Here is a 20217-nt window from a genome sequence, read left to right as displayed (position 1 = left end):
CTACCACCAAAAGATTCTAATTCTGCCTGGGTTTCTCATGTCAGATGAAGTATAAGGTGACTCTCAGATCCTTTGAGGCCTATCTTTTTCTCACTAAAAGAAAGCTGAGAGGGTACACTTGGTATCTTTCAGAGTCTACGTAATGCAAAATCATAATTCAAGAAGATCTCATATCGAACACTTCTCCAAGCAGGACCTGGCTATTTGGCCTGGGGCAGTGATCACGGATCTTCATTCAGATAACAGCCGGTGAGATGAATAATCAATCTGTAGCCTGCTCCTTCTGTTATGACTAAGTAATTCGTGTTTCACAGTACTCTACCAATGGGCAAAAAAAAAAAAAAAAAAGAAAGACTATTGAAGCAAGTAGAGGTCCCTATTAATATAAAAATGGATTCAGTCTTTGAAAATACTGTTTCTACGTAGGCTGCACTAAGTATAACATATACTTCCTATTACTCTATAATTCAAGACCGTTATTTTTGATGAAAGAAATATTAAAGTGTTTGCCATTAACATTTTTCCTACCCAATTCCTACTCTTCAGTTTCTATACAGAATTTTGCCATCTTTTCCTATTCTCTCAGGAATATCAACATGTAGCTAAACAATGTGGAATTTTAACTTAAAAAAGCAAAAACTAAGGTTTATCAAACAGTTAAGAAGTATTTATTATTATTTTTTTTAACGTTTATTTGTTTTTGAGACAGAGAGAGACAGAGCATGAACAGGGGAGGGGCAGAGAGAGAGGGAGACACAGAATCCGAAACAGGCTCCAGGCTCTGAGCTGTCAGCACAGAGCCCGACGCGGGGCTCGAACTCACGGACCGCGAGAGCATGACCTGAGCTGAAGTCGGACGCTCAACCCACCGAGCCACCCAGGCGCCCCAAGAAGTATTTATTAAATATCAGGGATGTGCCAGCAACAGTTTGCCAATATGGGAGGGTACAAAGTAGCCCGCAGCATGATTTTTGTCGAAAAGAACTTTCGGTAATGTACATGTGAAATATTAAGACAATCTTTATCCATTTATTTAATTGCATAATATAGACCAGTACTGTCCAATAGAAATATAACTGTGAGCCACACATGTAATTTAAAATTTTCTATTAGCCACATTAAAAAATGTGAAATTAACTTTAATAATATGTTCTAACCCAGTATAGCCAAGATACTATCATTACCACCTGTAAAAATTATTAATGAGATATTATACATTCCTTGTTTTGTACCGTCTTTGAAGTCTAAGGTGTATTTTATACTTACAGAACATTTCAGGTGCTTGATAGCCTTATACACCTAGTGGCTACTATATTAGTCAGTGTTGCTATGCACTATTCCAGAATTAAGGATGGCGTATGTGCTAGTAATTTTCTTTTTTTTTATTTTTATTTTTTTTTTTTTAATTTTTTTTTTAACGTTTATTTATTTTTTTGGGACAGAGAGAGACCGAGCATGAACGGGGGAGGGGCAGAGAGAGAGGGAGACACAGAATCAGAAACAGGCTCCAGGCTCTGAGCCATCAGCCCAGAGCCCGACGCGGGGCTCGAACTCACAGACCTCGAGATCGTGACCTGGCTGAAGTCGGACGCTTAACCGACTGCGCCACCCAGGCGCCCCTGTGCTAGTAATTTTCTTAAGAAGTTACATGTTCCTGGGGTTCCTAGGTGGCTCAGTCGGTTAAGGGTCCGACTTCGGCTCACGTCACCATCTCATGGTTCATGAGTTCAAGTCCCGCGTCTGGCTCTGTGCTGACAGTTCAGAGCCTGGAGCCTGCTTTGGGTTCTGTGTCTTCCTCTTTCTCTGCCCCTCCTCTGCTCATTCTCTCTCTCTCTCTCTCTCTCTCTCTCTCTCTCAAAAAAAATATATATATATATATTAAAAAAATTTTAGATAAAAATTAAAAAATGACATGTTCCTGGAATGAGAAAAATAGTAACATTATATTTAAAGGTTCATGACAAATTGAATTAGTCATTTTAAAAACATAATTGCGGGGCGCCTGGGTGGCGCAGTCAGTTGGGCGTCCGACTTCAGCCAGGTCACGGTCTCACGGTCCGTGAGTTCGAGCCCCACGTCAGGCTCTGGGCTGATGGCTCAGAACCTGGAGCCTGTTTCCGATTCTGTGTCTCCCTCTCTCTCTGCCCCTCGCCCGTTCATGCTCTGTCTCTCTCTGACCCAAAAATAAATAAACGTTGAAAAAAAAAATTAAAAAAAATAAAAAATAAAAAAATAAAAACATAATTGCTGCATTGTAATGAATAGAAAGCAATATTTGTAAGAAATCTTGAGGGTAACAATTCTATCCTGAGTATATACCCAAGAGAAAAGGGACAGAGATTCATCAAAAAATATGACAGAACAGGCACCTGGGTGGCTCAGGTGGTAAGCGTTCAACTTCCACTCAGATCATGATCTCACGGTTCGTGGGTTTGAACCCTGTATTGGACTCTGAACTCCCTCTCTCTCTGCCCCTACTCATGCTCTGTCTCCTCTCTCAAAAATAAATAAAAATGTAAAAAATGTAAAAAAAAAAAAAAAGATATGACAGAAATAGTCATGGTAGCACTATTCAGAATATTTCTAAACTCAAGTTATCTAATGTCCAATAACATTAGAAGGGTTAATAAATTGTGACGTATTCATAAACCGGAAAATTATCCGCCAAGGAAAAGCCACAACCAACAACTACATGCAACAATGCAGATGAACCTCACAAACACAGTGTTGAGTGAAATGATCTGACATAAAGTTTTAAAAGTAGGCAAAACTAATCAGAGGTGTTAAAAATTAGGATAGCGGTTATCTTTGTTGGGTGGTAGGGTGACTAAAACAGGGCACGGCGGGGGCCTTGTGGGTGGTGATCATGTTCTGCTTCTTGATCTATTCACTGGTTAAACAGATGTTTTGAGAATTCATTAAGCTGGACACTTAATTATTTTTCTTGTGGCTGTGCTGTTTTTAAATAAAACAGTAAAAAAAAAAAAAAAAAAATAGAGGATCTTGACCAAGCAAGGCCTATTCCAGGAATGCAAGGATTATTCAACAGTAGAAAATTTAATCAGTGTAATATATTAATAGAATAGAGGGGGAATCCATGTATAATCATCTCAGTAGATGAAAAAAAGAAGCATTTGATAAAGTGCAGTACTCTTTTACAATAAAAACCTTCAACAAACTAGGAAAAGAAGGAAATTTTCTCAACCTAATAATAATAAGGGCAACTATAAAAACTCATAGCTAGCATTGTGCTTAATTGTGAAAAACTGAAAGCATTTCCCCTAAGATCAGGCACAAGACAAGAATGTCTGCTAAAGAATTCACAAAAAGGAGATAATAAGCCAGTTTAGCAAGGTTGCAGGATATATCGATATATAAAAATCAGTTGTAGAGGCACCTGGCTGGATCAGTAGGTGAGACATACGACTCTTGATCTAAGCGTGGAGTTTGAGCCACACTCTGGGTGTAGAGATTACTTTAAAAAGATAAGATCTTGGGGCGCCTGGGTGGCTCAGTCGATTGAGCAACCAACTCCCTCTCTCTCTGTCCCTCCCCCCACTCATGCTCTGTCTCTCTCTGTCTCAGATATAAATAAACATTAAAAAAATTATTTAATAAAAAAAGATAAAATCTTTTTTAAAAATCAATTGTATTTCTATATACTAGCAATGAAAAATCTGAAAATGAAACTAAGAAATAAATTGTGCTTATAATAACATGAAAAAAATAAAATACTTAGGAATAAGTTTAAAGAAGTGCGAGGCTTGTACACTTGTCAAAATACTGTTGACAGAAAAAAAAATTTTAAACCTAAGTAAACTGGAAAAATATCCTGTATTCATAGATTGAAATATCTAATATTGTGAGATGGTAATATTTCCCTAAATGATCTGCAGATTGAAGGCAATCCCTATAAAAACTTTAACTTTTTTTTTGACAAGCTAATCCTAAAATTCACATGGAAATTAAAGAGATCCAGAAGAGCCAAAAGAATTTTGAAAAAGAACAAAGTTGGAGGACTCACAATCCCTGATTTCAAAGCTTACTACAAAGCTATAGTGAGTAATGTAAAACTTACTACATAGGTACAGTAAGTGTAATATAGACGTGTAGAAAATGGAATGGAATTCACAGTGCAGTAATAAATATATTCATTTATGGTCAATTGATTTTTATAAGGGTGCCAAGACCATTCAATGGAGAAAGAATGGAATTTTCAACAAATGGTGCTAGGACTCTGGATATCCATAAGGAAAATAATTAATTGGATCCCTATCTCATATAATATAAAAACTTAAAATGGATCAAAGGTATAAACATAGGAGTAGAAACGATAAATCTCTTAGGACACATAGGTGTAAATCTTCATGACCTTGGATTAGAGAACATTTTCTAAGCTATGACACCAAAAGCAACCAGAGGAAAAATAGATAACCTGCATTTCATAAAAATTAAAAATGCCTATGCACCAAGGACAGCATCAAAAGTAAAAGCTGGGACAGGCCCAGTCAATTTAGGACAACAGGTCACCCTACCCATATGTCACCCTTCTCTTTTGTAGATTTTTTCGTTTGGTTTTCAGTTCTTCCCACTTTCTTTTTCCTAAGTCTTTGTTGCTTCTCCAGTAAGGGAGAAGCTACATTATCCTTTATTGAGCCTGGGCCAATGGTCTGTGTTGCCAGCTGAGAGTTAAAATTTCAAGATCATTGAACGTAATCACAAGAGGTTAAATGCTATGTGCAAAGAGCAGCCAGACAGGCAGCTGTAGTGATCACAGTGGAGTCAGGAGGCAAGGTGGGCACCAAGAAGTAGACTTTCTAGACCAAATGTCTGAGGTGTTGTCTGAGGGTCACAAAGGCCTGGAGTGGAAGAGGTTAATGCCACAAAGCATGACAGTGGTAATCTGGCTACACATTAGAATCATTTGCCAACCCTTAAGAAGCAGTGCCCCAGACCTGTCTAAACCAGTTAAGTCATACTCCCTGAGACACCTATATTTTAAGGTCCCGAAATAATTCTAATGTGCGGTCAACGGTGAGAACCAACTGGTCTAGTCAAGCCTATGAAGCCTGCAGAAATCTCGTGGCAGCAGTTTTGCTCCAAGGAATTCCAAGGGACTTCTGCTTTTTTTTTGTTTATTACTGTTTTATATATTTTTGAAAGGAGGAGAGAGGCAGAGGGCAAAGGGACAGAGGATTCAAAGAGCACTCCTCACTGACAGCAGTGAGCCTGATGAGGGGCTCAAACTCACAAACTGTGAGATCATGACCTGAGTTGAAGTTGGCCAGCCCATCAACTGAGCCACCCATAGTGCTTTTCAGCTGCTGCAGCTACTGTCTTTTTAGTTGATCCCACAGAATGTAATGGGTCTGTTCTAGTCTCTGCCCAGGCTCCCTCATTCATGTTGTCTCTGGTAGTGGCACTTTCCTAGTTTGAGCAGATGTCCCTTGGCAAGGTAGGGACTCAACAATATTATAAGATTTGAGAGGTGCTCAGGAAGGTCTCTTTCCCCCAAAGTATCTTTTCTACCACCATAATTTGCGCCCGGAATTCCAATCAGTATAGGTTGCTTTAATATAGAAGATGCAAATTCAAGGCCAATAATGCAGTCTTTCAGGATCTCCATTCCGGACTCTTGAAAAAAGTATCTGGGGTGCCTGGGTGGCTCAGTCGGTTGGGCGTCAGGTCATAATCTTGCCATTCCCAAGCCCCAACTCTGGGTCTGTGCTAACAGCTCAGAGCCTGGAGCCTGCTTCGGATTCTCTATCTCCCTCTGTCTCTGCCCCTCCCCACTCATGCTTTTTCTCTCTGTGTCTCTCAAAAATAAATAAACATCAAAAAAAATTTTTTAAGAAAAAAAGAAAAAGTATCTAATAGACCCAATTTAGATTGATTATTATTGATTATTACTCCCAATTAAATCTAATATATCAAATATATATGGCTGCATTCCAAAAGCTGTAAATGAGATAGCTTCTCTACCAAGGAGGTGTGGGAGAGGAATCATCCCAAAAGACAACAGCAGCTCTATAGATCTGTCCTGTACAGTAACTAGCCACTAGACCCATATGGATATTTTCATTTAAATAAATGTCATTTTCATTAAGTTAATTGAAGTGAAATAACATTAACAATTCAGACCTTCAGTCACAGTAGCCTCATTTCAAGTATTCAATTGCTACAAGTGGTTAAAGGCTGCTGTCTTACAGCACAGAACATTTCTACTTTTCCGGAAAGTTCTGTTGGACAGAGCTGTTAGAGATGGCAAAAAATAATAATAATAAAAATAAAAAATAAATCAACAAAATCTGGAAAATTGCTAAGAATCTTAATAAGATAACCAATATTTAGCTCTTGCAATATTTCCCCCACTCCCAACCCACCAGCCAAAAAACTTTACTAATTAGTTCTGTTCTAGGCCTCCTACTTTTCTCACATGAAACCTAAATTCTTACCCCGAAGTGGTAAATCCTCTAGAAATGTAATCCACAATTCCTCCCCTCAATCCTCAACCCTGCTGCTTGCTTGAGTTTTTTTTCTCTTTTTCTCAAGAAATTTCTTTTTTTTTTAATTTTTTTAATCTTTATTTTTGAGAGAGAGAGAGAGATACAGAGGGCAAGTGGGGGAGGAGCAGAGAGAGAGGGAGACACAGAATCCCAAGCAGGCTCCAGGCTCTGAGCTGTCAGCACAGAGCCCGATGCGGAACTCGAACTCACAAACCACGAAATCATGACCTGAGCTGAAGTCGGACGATTAACTGACTGAACCACCCAGGCGCCCCGTCAAGAAATTTCTTCAGGGAACACTTCAAACTTGCAGCTGCTAGTCCTCATCATCCACCATTTATTTATCTTACTACTTGTAATCTGGCTTCTGCCTTCACCTTTTTACCAAAGCTACTGTCTCTAGTCTTAAGGTCACTAATGACGCCCAACTGGCAAACACAATGACCTGTTTCCAGTTCTCACTGTCAAGCAGGGCTCTGTAGCACTTGACATCGTCATCAGTCCCCATGGTCATGATCACTACCCGTTAAAGGAGAGTGAGTGGCTCAGGGCCACCACCTGCTTGAAGTCTAGGCTGCTGGAGCTCAGAAAGAAGTGGAGCCGTCAGAATGGATGCCGGGGAGCAAGCGGGAAGCAGGGGAATGCAGGAAGCAGGGTCCACCGAGGTCTCTTGGGAAGGAAGTGGTAGCCTAGGGCTGAGTCCAAAAGAAGCACAACTAAAGCGGTTTGGAGTTGGAGTTCTGATCTAGAGTTTTCAGCCAGGAGAGAAGATACATGGCGTGTGCCTAGCACAGAGAACACTAAATAAACATTTACAGAGCAGAATTATCTCCACCCCATCCCCTCACTATACTCTGGACCAGATGCAGGAACAGAAGCAGACGTTGCCACGGGGTCCAGGACTGGGGATGGAGGGGAGGAATCAGAGCAGGAAAGTCACAGCCCAGGGGAAGAAAATCGTGGGCCAGAACCCTAATCTGCACACCCTAAAGCTCCTAGAGGGACATCGGCAAATACTGCCAACCTGATGGGCACTCTGCCCTCTGGAGGGGACTCTGGGAGAGGCTGGAGTCCACAGCCTCAAGTTCCTTTAATCAGCAGTGGGCACACTGGCAAACACTAGCACTTGTGTAGGCACAGAAAGGCTGGGGAAGGAAGGACAGCTCACCAGCTCAGACACTTGCCAGCATCAAGGGCCGTTTCTTCCTTCTCTGACTCCTTCACTGGCCCCTTTTTACTGCCTAAGCAAAGAAGTCCTCACAGACAAGTCTACACTTGTCATCTCATTCTGCCCAACCCCACCCTAGCCCACACCCCTCTGGTGTTTTCTCTGTATGGGGGTCTTCGATCCCCCAGCCCACACCAGCTTTTCTGTGTCAGAATCTCTAAGGGAGAGAGCCGGTCAGACACATGGAATCTCAGACTTACTGAAACAGCGTTGGCCTCACATTCGAGTCTGGAATGCCCCGGTGCGGTCCATCTTTCACCCGACTGCCAGGTTAACTTTCTGAAAGTGCAGCCTTAGTCAGTCACTCAAAACCTTCAGAATCTCCCGGTGGTCTATTAAATCAAGTAGACACTTTTCACCATGCCTTTTAAATCCTCCCACAACCTTCCAGATTCCTGACTACCCAAAACCATCTGTGAAAACCATGAATCAGTCAAATTGCACTCCATGCTTTTCCTGCGTCTGGTGCAGAGTACTGTGTGGGGATGAGGTGTGGATTAGCTTTCTTCTGTAAACACCTAGTTAGCACTTGCTGTGTGCTTGGCATACGACCTCGGACCTCCTTCTGTCCCTGTCCTGAAACCACCAAATCCCCACTTTCTTGCCTTTGCTCAGATTGTTCCCTTTGCCTGATGAGTCTCCCCTCCTCTCCCCCACCATATCTTTGCCTACTGAACTTCAAGACCAAACTTGAATGCTCTCACTTGAACAAAATTCCACGTGTTACATAAGGCGGAGGTGACCCAGTTACCTAGTCGGGCTCCTGTCCTGACTGCATACATCCTCGGGAAAGGAACTAAGTTCTATGTGCCTCAGTTCTCTTTTTATTTATGTATTGATGTATTTATTCTTTATTTAGAGAAAGAGAAAGAGAACAAGTGGAGGAGGGGCAGAGATAGAAGGATAGAGAGAATCCCAAGCAGGCTCTTGAATCTACTCGGGGCTCAATCCCAGGACCTCAAGATTACAACCTGAGTCCGTATCAAGAATCGGGGACTTACCAGCTGAGCCACCCAGGCCCCCCTATGAGCCTCAGTTTTCTAATCTAAACATTAGTGATACTAAAACCTACTCACTGGATTGTTGTAATGATTAAATAAATGTGTGTCTCTTTTCATCGTCCCTCTTCATTGCAGAAGGATTTGAAGGGAAATGAACTAATACAGGAAACGTGTCCAGCCCTGTTCTCTTCCTTCATTCCAGTCCCCTCTGCCCCTGATGTGTCATATCCCCCTTTGAGAGTCCTCCAGCACTTTGGACATCTTTTAGGACAATTATCTTGTGCCACCTTATGAAATGCAAATATCACCATCATTTTTGAAGTTTCATAAAGTCAGTTCAGGTTCACTATTCCAATCCTCTAGGAAGTCCAGTGCTCTGCCTTATATTTTTGCAAATTCTCAGGAAATACGTTCTCCTGCTTTCTGTTTGTTCTGAGTTCTCTAACCCTAATTACAACTCACATTTCATGCATGTTCAGAATAAACATGGAAAAGCTCTATTTCTTTAATTCACCACACACACACACACACACACACACACACACACACACACACCATTTCCTTCCCACCTTCCCCAAAAAACATTTGGCATTGGGTGAAGAATGGAAGAATGTCAAGGCAGCCATAATTTACAACATGATGTGAATTTTTAAAAAATACAAAGTTTATTAAAAATAAATTGCATATGAAATACAATAGGAATGGAACACCACGGTAGTTTTGATGGCTTTTCCATAGTAATACACAGCTGTGAAAAACACTCTTCCCTGGTCGTCCTAAACAAAGTGTGGGGTGGGGGGCCTGGCTGGCTCAGTTGGTTGAGCATGTGACTCTTGATCTCGGCTTTGTGAGTTCAAGTCCCACATTGGGCAGGAAATCTACTTATTAAAAAAAAAAAAAAAAGTGGGTTTAGTCCCCATAAGGCCACCAGTATTCTCAAGATAAGATTTAAGGATAAAGGCAATTATATTAAAGCAAAGCAGGCAATTTATAATGGAATACGAGATACTGTGTTCAAAAGTCCTTTCATTGCCCTGTCTCTGGAATTGCTCACTGGCCCCTCTCTCTTCCTGCAGCTCCTACCTGCTGCCAGGCACTGTCCTCACATCTCCCTGTCTGTTTGCCAAGGTCTTGCTTCTCAGGCTCCAGAACCTTCAGTTCCTTTATTATGCAGAGAAGTTTCGCTTTCTAGTCCAAACTCCAAAGTCTCATTAATGTGCTCTGCTGAAAAGAAGCATCTTCTTTGACCCTTGAGCAACTTGGAAGACCTGGCAGAGGCTTTAGAATTTGCCTCTGTTTTTCTTTCTTTCTTCTTTTCTTTTCTTTTTCTTCTCTTTATTTTCTTCTTTCTCTTTCTTTCTTTCTTTCTTTCCACATTAATCTCTATCCATGAAACGAAGCCTATAGCAATTTCTTTTCTGTGATATGAATTAAAACAAAATCCTTTTAGAAAAATCCTCTTAAGAAGACAAAAGATGCTGCAGTCTGTTGTTTTATAAAACACACTTACTGAAATTTGTATTGGAACTTGTACCACGGTCATTCCCCTTTGGTAGACTACGAAGTTTTCTAGAGTGGACAGTGTCTTATTCATTTTGTATCCTTTGCAATGCTTAGCACCATGCCTACCTAGCACGGAGTGGGCACTCAACGATTGCTTAGCTGAATGGACTTGAGGGCTGACTATCTAACCTTTTGACTCCTCTCAGGGCTATCTAAAATGAAAGATTAGGGGTGCCTGGGTGGCTCAGTCGGTTAAGCGTCCGACTTCAGCTCGGGCCATGATCTCACAGCTCGTGAGTTCCAGCCCCGCATCGGGCTCTGTGCTGACAGCTCGGAGCCTGGAGCCTGCTTCGGATTCTGTGTCTCCCTCTCTGTCTGTTCCTCCCCTACTCGCACACTCTATCTCTGTCTCAAAAATAATAAACATTAAGTTAAAAAAAAATTTAAATGAAAGATTAGATGTATAAACCAGTCAGCTTAGCCACTGTAGTCTAGATTTCTTTAAATTCATCAAAACTTAAACAAGCTTCTAGGAAAGAGGTAATATGAAAAAATGTAGTGTGTATTGAGTACATATAATTATCAGCATTTATATTCTTTTTTTTTTTTTTTTTAAGTAAGTTCTATGCCCAACATGGGTCTTGAACTCACGACCCTGAGATCAAAAGTCACATGCTCTACAGACTGAGCCAGCCAGGTGCTCTTCAGCATTTATATTCTATTTCCACTGTTCTTTTATTGTGAGATTCATGTTTAGTTTCTACCCTCAGTATCAATGCCTCTGGATCATGTTCAACAGAAATAAGCTACTAAAACATAAAAATTAGTTGAATCCATGTTTAATGGGATACAGGGAAAGTTTCATTGATATTATATTATAGTTTACAACATGATGTGAATTTTAAATGTTAGCAATTACATGCAAAATTCTCCATAATATCTGCCTTTTCGCTGTCAGTTACTAGTAATTATTTGTGATACACCATTTATTAAATCTTCCTGAGGAAAATTTCAGAGAAATATGATTTGATGGTTTTGTCTATTTAAATTTAAAAGATCTATCAATGAGTAAATTTCAAATGTCTTTTTGGCGGTTGTCACATGTATTTAATTAAGAGATGAAACAACAGAAATATGTGGGGAAGGTACACACACCACATTTGCTCCTTGCTTGTCTTAGCAGTGTGGATGCAACTGTTTGTGATGTTTTAAGTAAGTTATAAGAAGTATTTGAGGGGCGCCTGGGTGGCTCAGTCGGTTGAGGTCCAACTTTGGTCAGGTCATGATCTCACGGTCCGTGAGTTCGAGCCCCGCGTGGGGCTCTGGGCTGACAGCTCAGAGCCTGGAGCCTGCTTCAGGTTCTGTGTCTCCTTCTCTCTCTGCCCCTAACCCATTCGCATTCTGTCTCTCTCTCTCTCAAAAATAAATAAGCATTAAAAAAAGAAGAAGAAGCATTTGAGGGGCGCCTGAATGGCTCAGTTGGTTGAGTGACAGACTTTGGCTCAAGTGATGATCTCATGGTTCATGGGTTGGAGCCCTGCATCGGACTCTGTGCTGACAGCTCATGGCCTGGAGCCTGTGTCTCCCTCTTTCTTTGCCCCTCACCCGGTTGTGCTCTGTCTCTCTCTCTCTGTCTCTCTCTGTCTCTCTCTCTTTCTCAAAAATAAATAAATATTTTTAAAAAAGAATTATTTGATAAATAGAGACATCTTTCTAGGACTAATTCCAATCTCTTCATTGATTTCTTAGGAACTCAGAACATGGCTTTCATTGCCACAGATATCCTTAAAATAGCTAATTACTTCCTTGGGCTTATAAAGTCTGATTGAGTTTGACACGTTATGTCACTCAAGCATTTAGATTTCAATTTAAAAATTCAAACATCCAGATGTTTCTAAATGGATTTCTCCTCTGAGTAGTTAAGTGGCTTCAGGGGGTTCCTCCAGGTTTGACACATCTCAGGAAGACTGGCTAGTATTAACCAAGTACTGTATATAGATGACTGTCTTTGCAGTATCAATATTATTATATAGGAGGAACTGTAACTGTAAAAGAGTTAGATTAGTTATCCACCTAGAGACATCTACAATTTGCAAACAGATTACTGTACTTGAAAAATCAGATTGGTTTTTACAAAGTGGATTTACGAGCACAGAAATAAGGACAAAACAATTTGGATCATCCTAGAGGTTATTGAATTCCTGGAGCATTAATGGAAGTCAAAGCTTATGGGAGAGAAGAAAGGTATGTCATAGTAATGAAAGACTTGCGTATTAAAATTTGTAAGTTACGTTATATTTGCCTTTGATAATTTTAACCGTTAAACAAACATTTATTGGGTGTCTACTATGAACTTAATAGATCACTCTTATCTCTAACAGGGATTTTCCATGTGCTGTCTAGGACCATTTACTCTTTTGAAGAAATATCTACTTGCTAATGCTTGAGCTGAGAGAATATAAGTCTCTTACCAAACCCTCCCTTTTTAGTATTCTGCAACGGTGTTCAGAAGCACCTGTTTGCAGTTAAACCATTGTCCCCATGAGTAGAGAACCCCCGACAGCTAGCTAAGCCAGGCTGATTTTCAAACCAATGAAGGGCAGAGAGATCTTAAGTACACACAGGGTAGAGCCCTCAGTGTGGCAAGATTTGAGATTAGAAAGACCGATTGCTAAGAATACTGCTTGCCGACCTATGTCAAAGTACCTACTTACATTTCCACAGGCCAAAGGTGGGAATTTGGCCATATCCGGAAGGTCACTTTGTTATCAGTGAAACACTGGTCTTATTTTGTGATACTTCTTGCCTTCAGTTAATGTTATTCTTCTTTTCAATAATCATAAATGTTAAGTATGCTTATGATTAATTATAAAGGACTTTCAGTTAAGTATATCATTCTTAAGCTAGTGTGTATCGTTTAATTTCAGGCTCCATACTTTTCTAATAAGGCATTGCCAAATGACATGTACTTTTGAAAACACCTCAAATTTGCTGTATGGTAACATTTAATTATACGTTCCCAATGCATCTCTACTGTTTATGCTGAGCAGGGTGTGGACAGGGAGAGTTCCGGCTGGTTTGGTCCTTGAGCCTAGGCAAGGGACTTCTCCAGTGAAGTTGGAGGTTCTGAGACTTCAGACTATTTTGGCTTCAAACACTGCCCCCCCTGGCAGGCCTTTCTAAGGTTTACTCACCCTGCCTTTCTTGAGCCAGGGCCCCAAGCCTTCTAAGCTGCTTCTCCCTGATCAACTCCCAGGCTCCCAAGGAGCGCTCTGATAAGCCCCTCTCATTGGAAAATCCCTCCTCCACTATTTTCTGTTTCCCTCCAAAGCATTGTCTTCCGTCACGTCACCGTCTTCTCCTGTGGCAGTTTCACAATAGACTTGATAATTTCGAAATTAATATGTTAATTAAAAAATGGAAAATTTAGCTCTCCTCAAGAGCAGAGAAAGCTTAACTCCAAATCCTCTGTGGATGTAAGGTGAAATATTTGCATTTCGTCTTTCCAGTGCAGACAAGCGGGGCAAAACAAGGCTCTCAGCGTAAGCAGCCTAAAAGTTCACAAGCTACTGCAAAATGTTCATGTAAAAGGGGATCAAAGGCCATTAGAGGAGAACCAGACATCCTCAAACTGGGAACACAGCCAGTGTGAGACTCAGAGGTGGAGGGCGGGGGTGGGGAAGTGCACAGATACAACATTCAATGCAGGGGACAGGAAAACTGTTAAGTGACTGTCTCCTCCACTAGACCATAAATTTGTCAATGGCAATGATCATGTTATTCAACATTCTGTTCTCAGCATCTAGTACACTTATTAACACAGAGTAGCTGCTCAGTAAAGGTTGGCTTGAAATGAACTGAACTTCCCAAACTGTTTTCATGACAGGAATTTATAGGTATATGCAAAGCCCCCAGGTTGTCTTAAAAGCCCTACACATCTCAGACAACTCTTGAACCTTTAGAGGGTTAGAGACACATTGAAACCTTAAATAAATGCGTGTGAGAACAGAATGGCAAAGTATGGAAAGGCTGAGATAAAGGAGATGGGTGAGATACATAGGGAAGTCAGTGCATAACGACTATAATTTAAAGAGGAACTGCAAGAAGAAAACTCAGTGAACAGAGTCAGATTACAAATGTATGAGTGTGGGACAAAGAGATCTTTGACGGCTGCTGTTTCGTGAGTTAACATCATGCAGTTGTAATAGTGAAACCTGCACTCAGAATATAAGCAGCTTCAAAATGACTTTACCAATCTTAAGATTTGACCACAAGTATCATATATATGCAGATCTGATATAAAACCAGAACTTGAACTGCATAGTTAAAATTATTTATGCATAACATTGAAGTGTGTGCATTACATATGCTTCCACAGTCGAGTCTGAGTGACAACTGTCTCAACGATTTGTTATTGAAAGCTGCCTTTGTATTCACTTTGAGTCTTGTACATATAAACTTTTTCTGAAAACTATGAAGTAAAACATTTTGCTTATTTATTTTTAAGTAATCTCTACACCCAATGTGGGTTTCGAACTCACGATCCCAAGATCAAGAGTCACATTCCCTTCTGACTGAGCTAGCCAGGTTCTCCTCAAAATAAAACATTTTAAAACTGTGAAAAAAAAAGAATACACGTCAGTGAAGATCATAGAAGAACAGAAAGAAAGACAAATATAAATAGGCAGAAAAGTGTCTGGGTGTAAAAAACTAAGTAGAAGGGGTGACCCTCTGTTCCAAAGCTGGTCCCATCAAACAATTCCTTTTATTTAACTCCAGTTGATCTAATGGAAACAGGCTTAGAAACATCGGGTACTAGTCTTATTTCCAAAAACCCCAACTTTTTCTTAAAATGATGAAAGCAACGGGGCAGGAATTACAAAAAGGAAAATGTTCAAGTAGATTCTGAAGTCTGGCTGGTATGAAGAATCAGGCATCACTCTCAGCTACCTACAGCCTGGTCAACTCAAGGATTTGTGGCAACATTGTTGCTTTTGTTACTGCCTTAAGGACACTTACCATGAGTTCTACCCACTTAAACTTTTAAGTGCACAACATAGTATTGTCATGTGCACACCTATGAAGATGCTAGAACTACTTCACCTTGTGTAACTCTTTTCCACCCTTCTCCCCCTTTTTCTTACTATCTTTCATTTACCTTGCCTGAACATCACCTCCAGTTTCGACCTCCATTTTCCCATCTCCAATCACCGAATTTGAAATGGCATTACCTTTTTTGTTTTACAGTTTTATTTATTTATTTTGAGAGAGAAAGAGAGGGAGGGAGGGAAGAGAGAGAGGGAGAGAGAGAATCCCAAGCAGGCTCAGCACTGTCAGTGCACAGCCCAATGCGGGGCTCGAACTCACAAGTCATGAGATCATGACCTGAGCCAAAATCAAGAGCTTAACCGACTGAGCCACCCAGGCACCCCGAAATGCCATCACTTTTGTCTTAACTCTCGTGTGTCCCGTTCTAATGTTAAAGAATTGCCAATCACCCCACTCTTCCTTCCTGAAGGAGAGGTCCACAGCATTTAAGACTAACTTGACCTCACTTTTCACCACTCCAGGTCTGTGTAGAGCAAGTTTTCTGCATATTCTAGTATTCTGTTTCTCTCTCCCAGACCGTGCACTACACTGTGTTATTATTACTAGTTTACTCCTAGTTTACTCACTAGCTTCTTACCTCTTTAAAGGCAAGAAATGTTTCCTTCAAATCCTCAAACTTAGCATAGTGCCTGACATAAAGTAAATATTCAATAATTGATGAAAGAAATGGAGGGAGGAGGGAGAAAATGCAAAGGGAAAAAGGAAGGAAAGAGGAAGAAAGAAGTTAGTTAGTTGGGGAATTCTATTCATGAAAGAGGAGAATGTAATACTGAATTTGTGGAAACCAATTATTCACAGGCACTCTGACAGCAAAATCCTAACTTTGTCTCCGCCCCAGTCCCTTGAAATTCGATGGCTAATTAGGGAGCGTATCTGCAATGAGGTGGGAGGAGCCAGCTTTCACAGGAGCAAGATGTGTTCCAGCCTGCAGATAAGGTAGAAAATTCAATCAACTGTTTGTTTTTTTTAAGGGTACCGAATGTTACAAATACAATCATCAACAATAGGCACTAAACCAAACTAAGCAAATAAACAACGAACTTCATTTTGGTTATCGATTTCAGGGAAACTTTTGGGTTTGACTCCTTAGCTGCATTTCTCTATTCTTCTTATTTCCCTTTGTACAGATAATGGTTATTTTAATGACTGGCTTCCTCATAAATAATCCTCTTAAAATTATTGTCGTTGAGTGAATGAACTGGTTTATTGAGTTACCCTGGTGAAATAGCTTTCTGTCTTTAAATCAAAGTATTGTACTAGGAAGCGTGGATATTGTGAACCCTGGAACCCCTGAGACTGAATCTTAATGTGATTATTGACTTCTTGTTGAATTGACCTTTATGAGTTTCTTTTTTTTTCATTAAAAAAATTTTTTTTTAATTTTTTTTTCAACGTTTATTTATTTTTGGGACAGAGAGAGACAGAGCATGAACGGGGGGAGGGGCAGAGAGAGAGGGAGACACAGAATCGGAAACAGGCTCCAGGCTCCGAGCCATCAGCCCAGAGCCCGACGCGGGGCTCGAACTCACGGACCGCGAGATCGTGACCTGGCTGAAGTCGGACGCTTAACTGACTGCGCCACCCAGGCGCCCCTCATTAAAAATTTTTTTTAATGTTTATTTATTTTTGACAGAGAGAGCGCGTGCATGAGTGGGGGAGGGGCAGAGAGAGAGAGAGGGAGACACAGAATCTGAAGCAGGTTCCAGGATCTGAGCTGTCAGCACAGAGGCGAGGCGGGGCTTGAACTCCAGACTGCCAGATTATGACCTGAGCTGAAGTCAGACACTCAACCGACTGAGCCACCCAGGCGCCCCAACCTTTATGAGTTTCTTTATGGTGTGCCGCAAAAAAGTAGCATACAGTTAATTGTATAGTTCTTAGCTGAAATATACTTATCTTGGTAAAACCAGCTTTGCAACTGACCAAGTAATGCATTTTACAATGAGAATTTTTGAAAAGGTTTTTTAAAGACTCTGTAAATCTATTTTTAAGTAATCCAAGAAATGAGTAAAGCTTCTCTTTTATACTGAAACTTAATTATATTCTGCCTTTAAAAAATTAACCATTTGATTTATTTTTTATTTTTTTAATTTTATTTATTTTGAGGGGGGAGGGGTGACGAGAGAGGGAGAGAATCCCAAGCAGGCTCTGCCCAGATAGCGCACAGCCTGACATGGGGGTCGGTCTCACTAACTGTGAAATCACGACCTGAGCTGAACTCAAGAGTTAGATGCTTACCTGACTGAGCCACTGAGACGCCCCCTTAAAGTTTACTTATTTATTTTGAGAGGGGGAGAGAGAACAAGCAGGGGACGGGGAGAGAGAGAGGGAAGTGACAATATAGTACAGTGCCAACAACAGAAAGATGTGCCATTGGGTGAAAGAGAGAAACCCACTCTAAAGTAAATCCTCTGGTTAGTTGTGTTCATTTTTTGTCGGTTACAGTATATATGGTTTTCAAAGACAAATCATTTTACATAGCTTATTCATTATAATGAGAAGCAGTGGGCCCTTCCATCAAGAAGTGGGATATAATTCTCTCATTAAATCTGGGCTGGCTTTCATGACTCGCCTGTGATCAATAGAATGCATTGAAATAATACTGAGTAATTTCTGCCTCGATCTCTTGGGAAACTTGCTCTTCAGGTAGTCTCTTAAAACCCAGCCATCATTCTTCTGGAAGCCAAGCAAATGGAGAGGCCATAAGATACTCCAGGAGGCAGCCCCCAGAGGAGTTTTCAGACAACAGGCAGCATTAACCACTACCCATATGAATGAGTCGTCTTGGACATTTAGCCTAACCTTCAGATGACTGCACATGTCAGATATCACAACAGCTAACTACCTGCCTAGTCAAGCCCTTCCCGAATCTCTGACCCACAAAGTCATGTTTTGGGTCACTCAGTTTGGGAGTAATACATTATGCAGCGATAGGTAATCAGGCCACCTGCCTAAGGCCAAAGTCCCAGTTCTAAGAAATAATCTACCCCCACCCCCACCCGCATGCCCCACCCGAGTTTCTATTTGGACAAGTGGAACTACCACTGGGAGGACTGGTGAATGACAGAGGCCTCCCGTATGGAGACTTGAGGATTAGGGTTAAAGGCTACGAGTGATTTTGTGATACCGGCCTGATGCCCTAAAAGGCCAGACTGAACCAGCTAACTCTGAGGATACCTCAATACAGACTTGGGGACCAGGACATCCCAGCCGCCTTGCAGTGGAACCAGAGGACAGCACAGGGACCCCAGATTGTAGATTTAAGGTTCCTTCTCGATCTCACAGTCAAGAAATCACGTGAGGTCTTTCCATCCCCCACCCCCATATACCTCCCTCCCGTGATATCTGGGAGAAGAACAAGGAAAAGAGGAAGAAATATGAATGGCTGAGCATTTAAGTGAAATACTGAATTACTTAAATGATTACACTTTAAGGGAAAGATCCTGAGATATAACTGACAAAATTAAGTTAAATTGCACGCTGCTACTGAGGAAGATTATGTTCATTAGAGGAAATTAAAAAGCCACTTACAGTATTTTAATGTTTGATCCCACTATACTTACGTACCTGTACAGAAATAGTTAATTTTTCAAACAAGATACTTATCCTGATACAAGATTTTAAACACTAAATGTTTACTGGTTATAAAACTTGTTGAATGTATCCAAATCACGAGATACAGGTCAGGTTTTCTTTATCTAGAGGGTTTAGAGTATACTAACAACTTAAAGTCTAGTAGAAAATGAATATGAGAGCTGATAATGACTTTTGAAACAGTTATGTCTTACTAAAGGATATGCCCCCTGGTTGCTTGAATTATTTAAACAAAGTGCAAGAGCAAAATTAAAAACAATCCAGAATCAGGGGCACCTGGGTAGCTCAGCCAGTGAAGGGTCCGACTCTAGATTTTGGCCCAGGTCATGATCTCACGGTCCATGAGTTCCAGCCCCGCATCAGGCTCCATGCTGGCTGAGTGGAGCCTGCTTGGGATTCTCTCTCTCCCCCTCTCTCTGCCCCTCCCCAGCATGCTCTCTCTCTCTCTCTTTCAAAGTAAATAAATAAATAAATAAATAAATAAACAAATAAACTTTAAAAAAAAATCCAGATTTTAATTGATCATGCTTGTCACTGATAATAGCTGCCAGTTGTTCAACAGCAGTTAAATAACAACCTTTTATGTTCATTCTCTCTCTTTCTTATTTTGACCAAATAAAGCATTCCATTTTACAGAAGAAGGTGCTGCGGCTGAGAGACATTAAACTTGCCCTAGGTTACAAGGCTAATAATTGTCAGAATCAAGTTTCAAACCCAAGTGTATTTGGTCTCAAACTAGGATTATTGTGTGTCTATTACAACTTGATATCTTCTCATTGTTATCGCCATTAAGATTTGTATTCATTCTATACATTTTTAGTTTTTAAGGTTGCACAGACATAACCTCTAAGCATCCTCAGAAAATGAAATATTGGCAACAGCAAAGCATGATATAGGGTTAAAATGGAAAAAAAAAATTTACAAAGCAGAAACACTGTAGCTCTTTTTTTTTTTTTAATGTTTACTTATTTTTGAGAGACAGAGAGAGACAGAGACAGAGCATGAGTGGGGGAGGGGTAGAGAGAGAGAAAGAGAGAGAGGGAGACACAGAATCTGAAGCAGGCTCCAGGCTCTGAGATGTCAACACAGAGTCCAGCCCAGGGCTCCAACCCACAAACCATGAGACCATGACCTGAACCGAAGTCTGACGCTTAACGGACTGAACCACCCAGGCACCCCAGAAACACTGTAGCTCTTAAGCACCATGAAAGGTTACGAAATCCATGGCACTGTAAAATATTTTCATTGTAGGGTAATGGGAGTTAGCAGAAATTAA

The sequence above is a fragment of the Puma concolor genome, chromosome B2 (assembly GCF_028749965.1).
Source record: "Puma concolor isolate L17-30 chromosome B2, mPumCon1.1.hap2, whole genome shotgun sequence".
In the NCBI taxonomy this organism is placed as follows: Eukaryota; Metazoa; Chordata; class Mammalia; order Carnivora; family Felidae; genus Puma; species Puma concolor.
Note: the sequence above shows the minus strand (reverse complement) of the source record.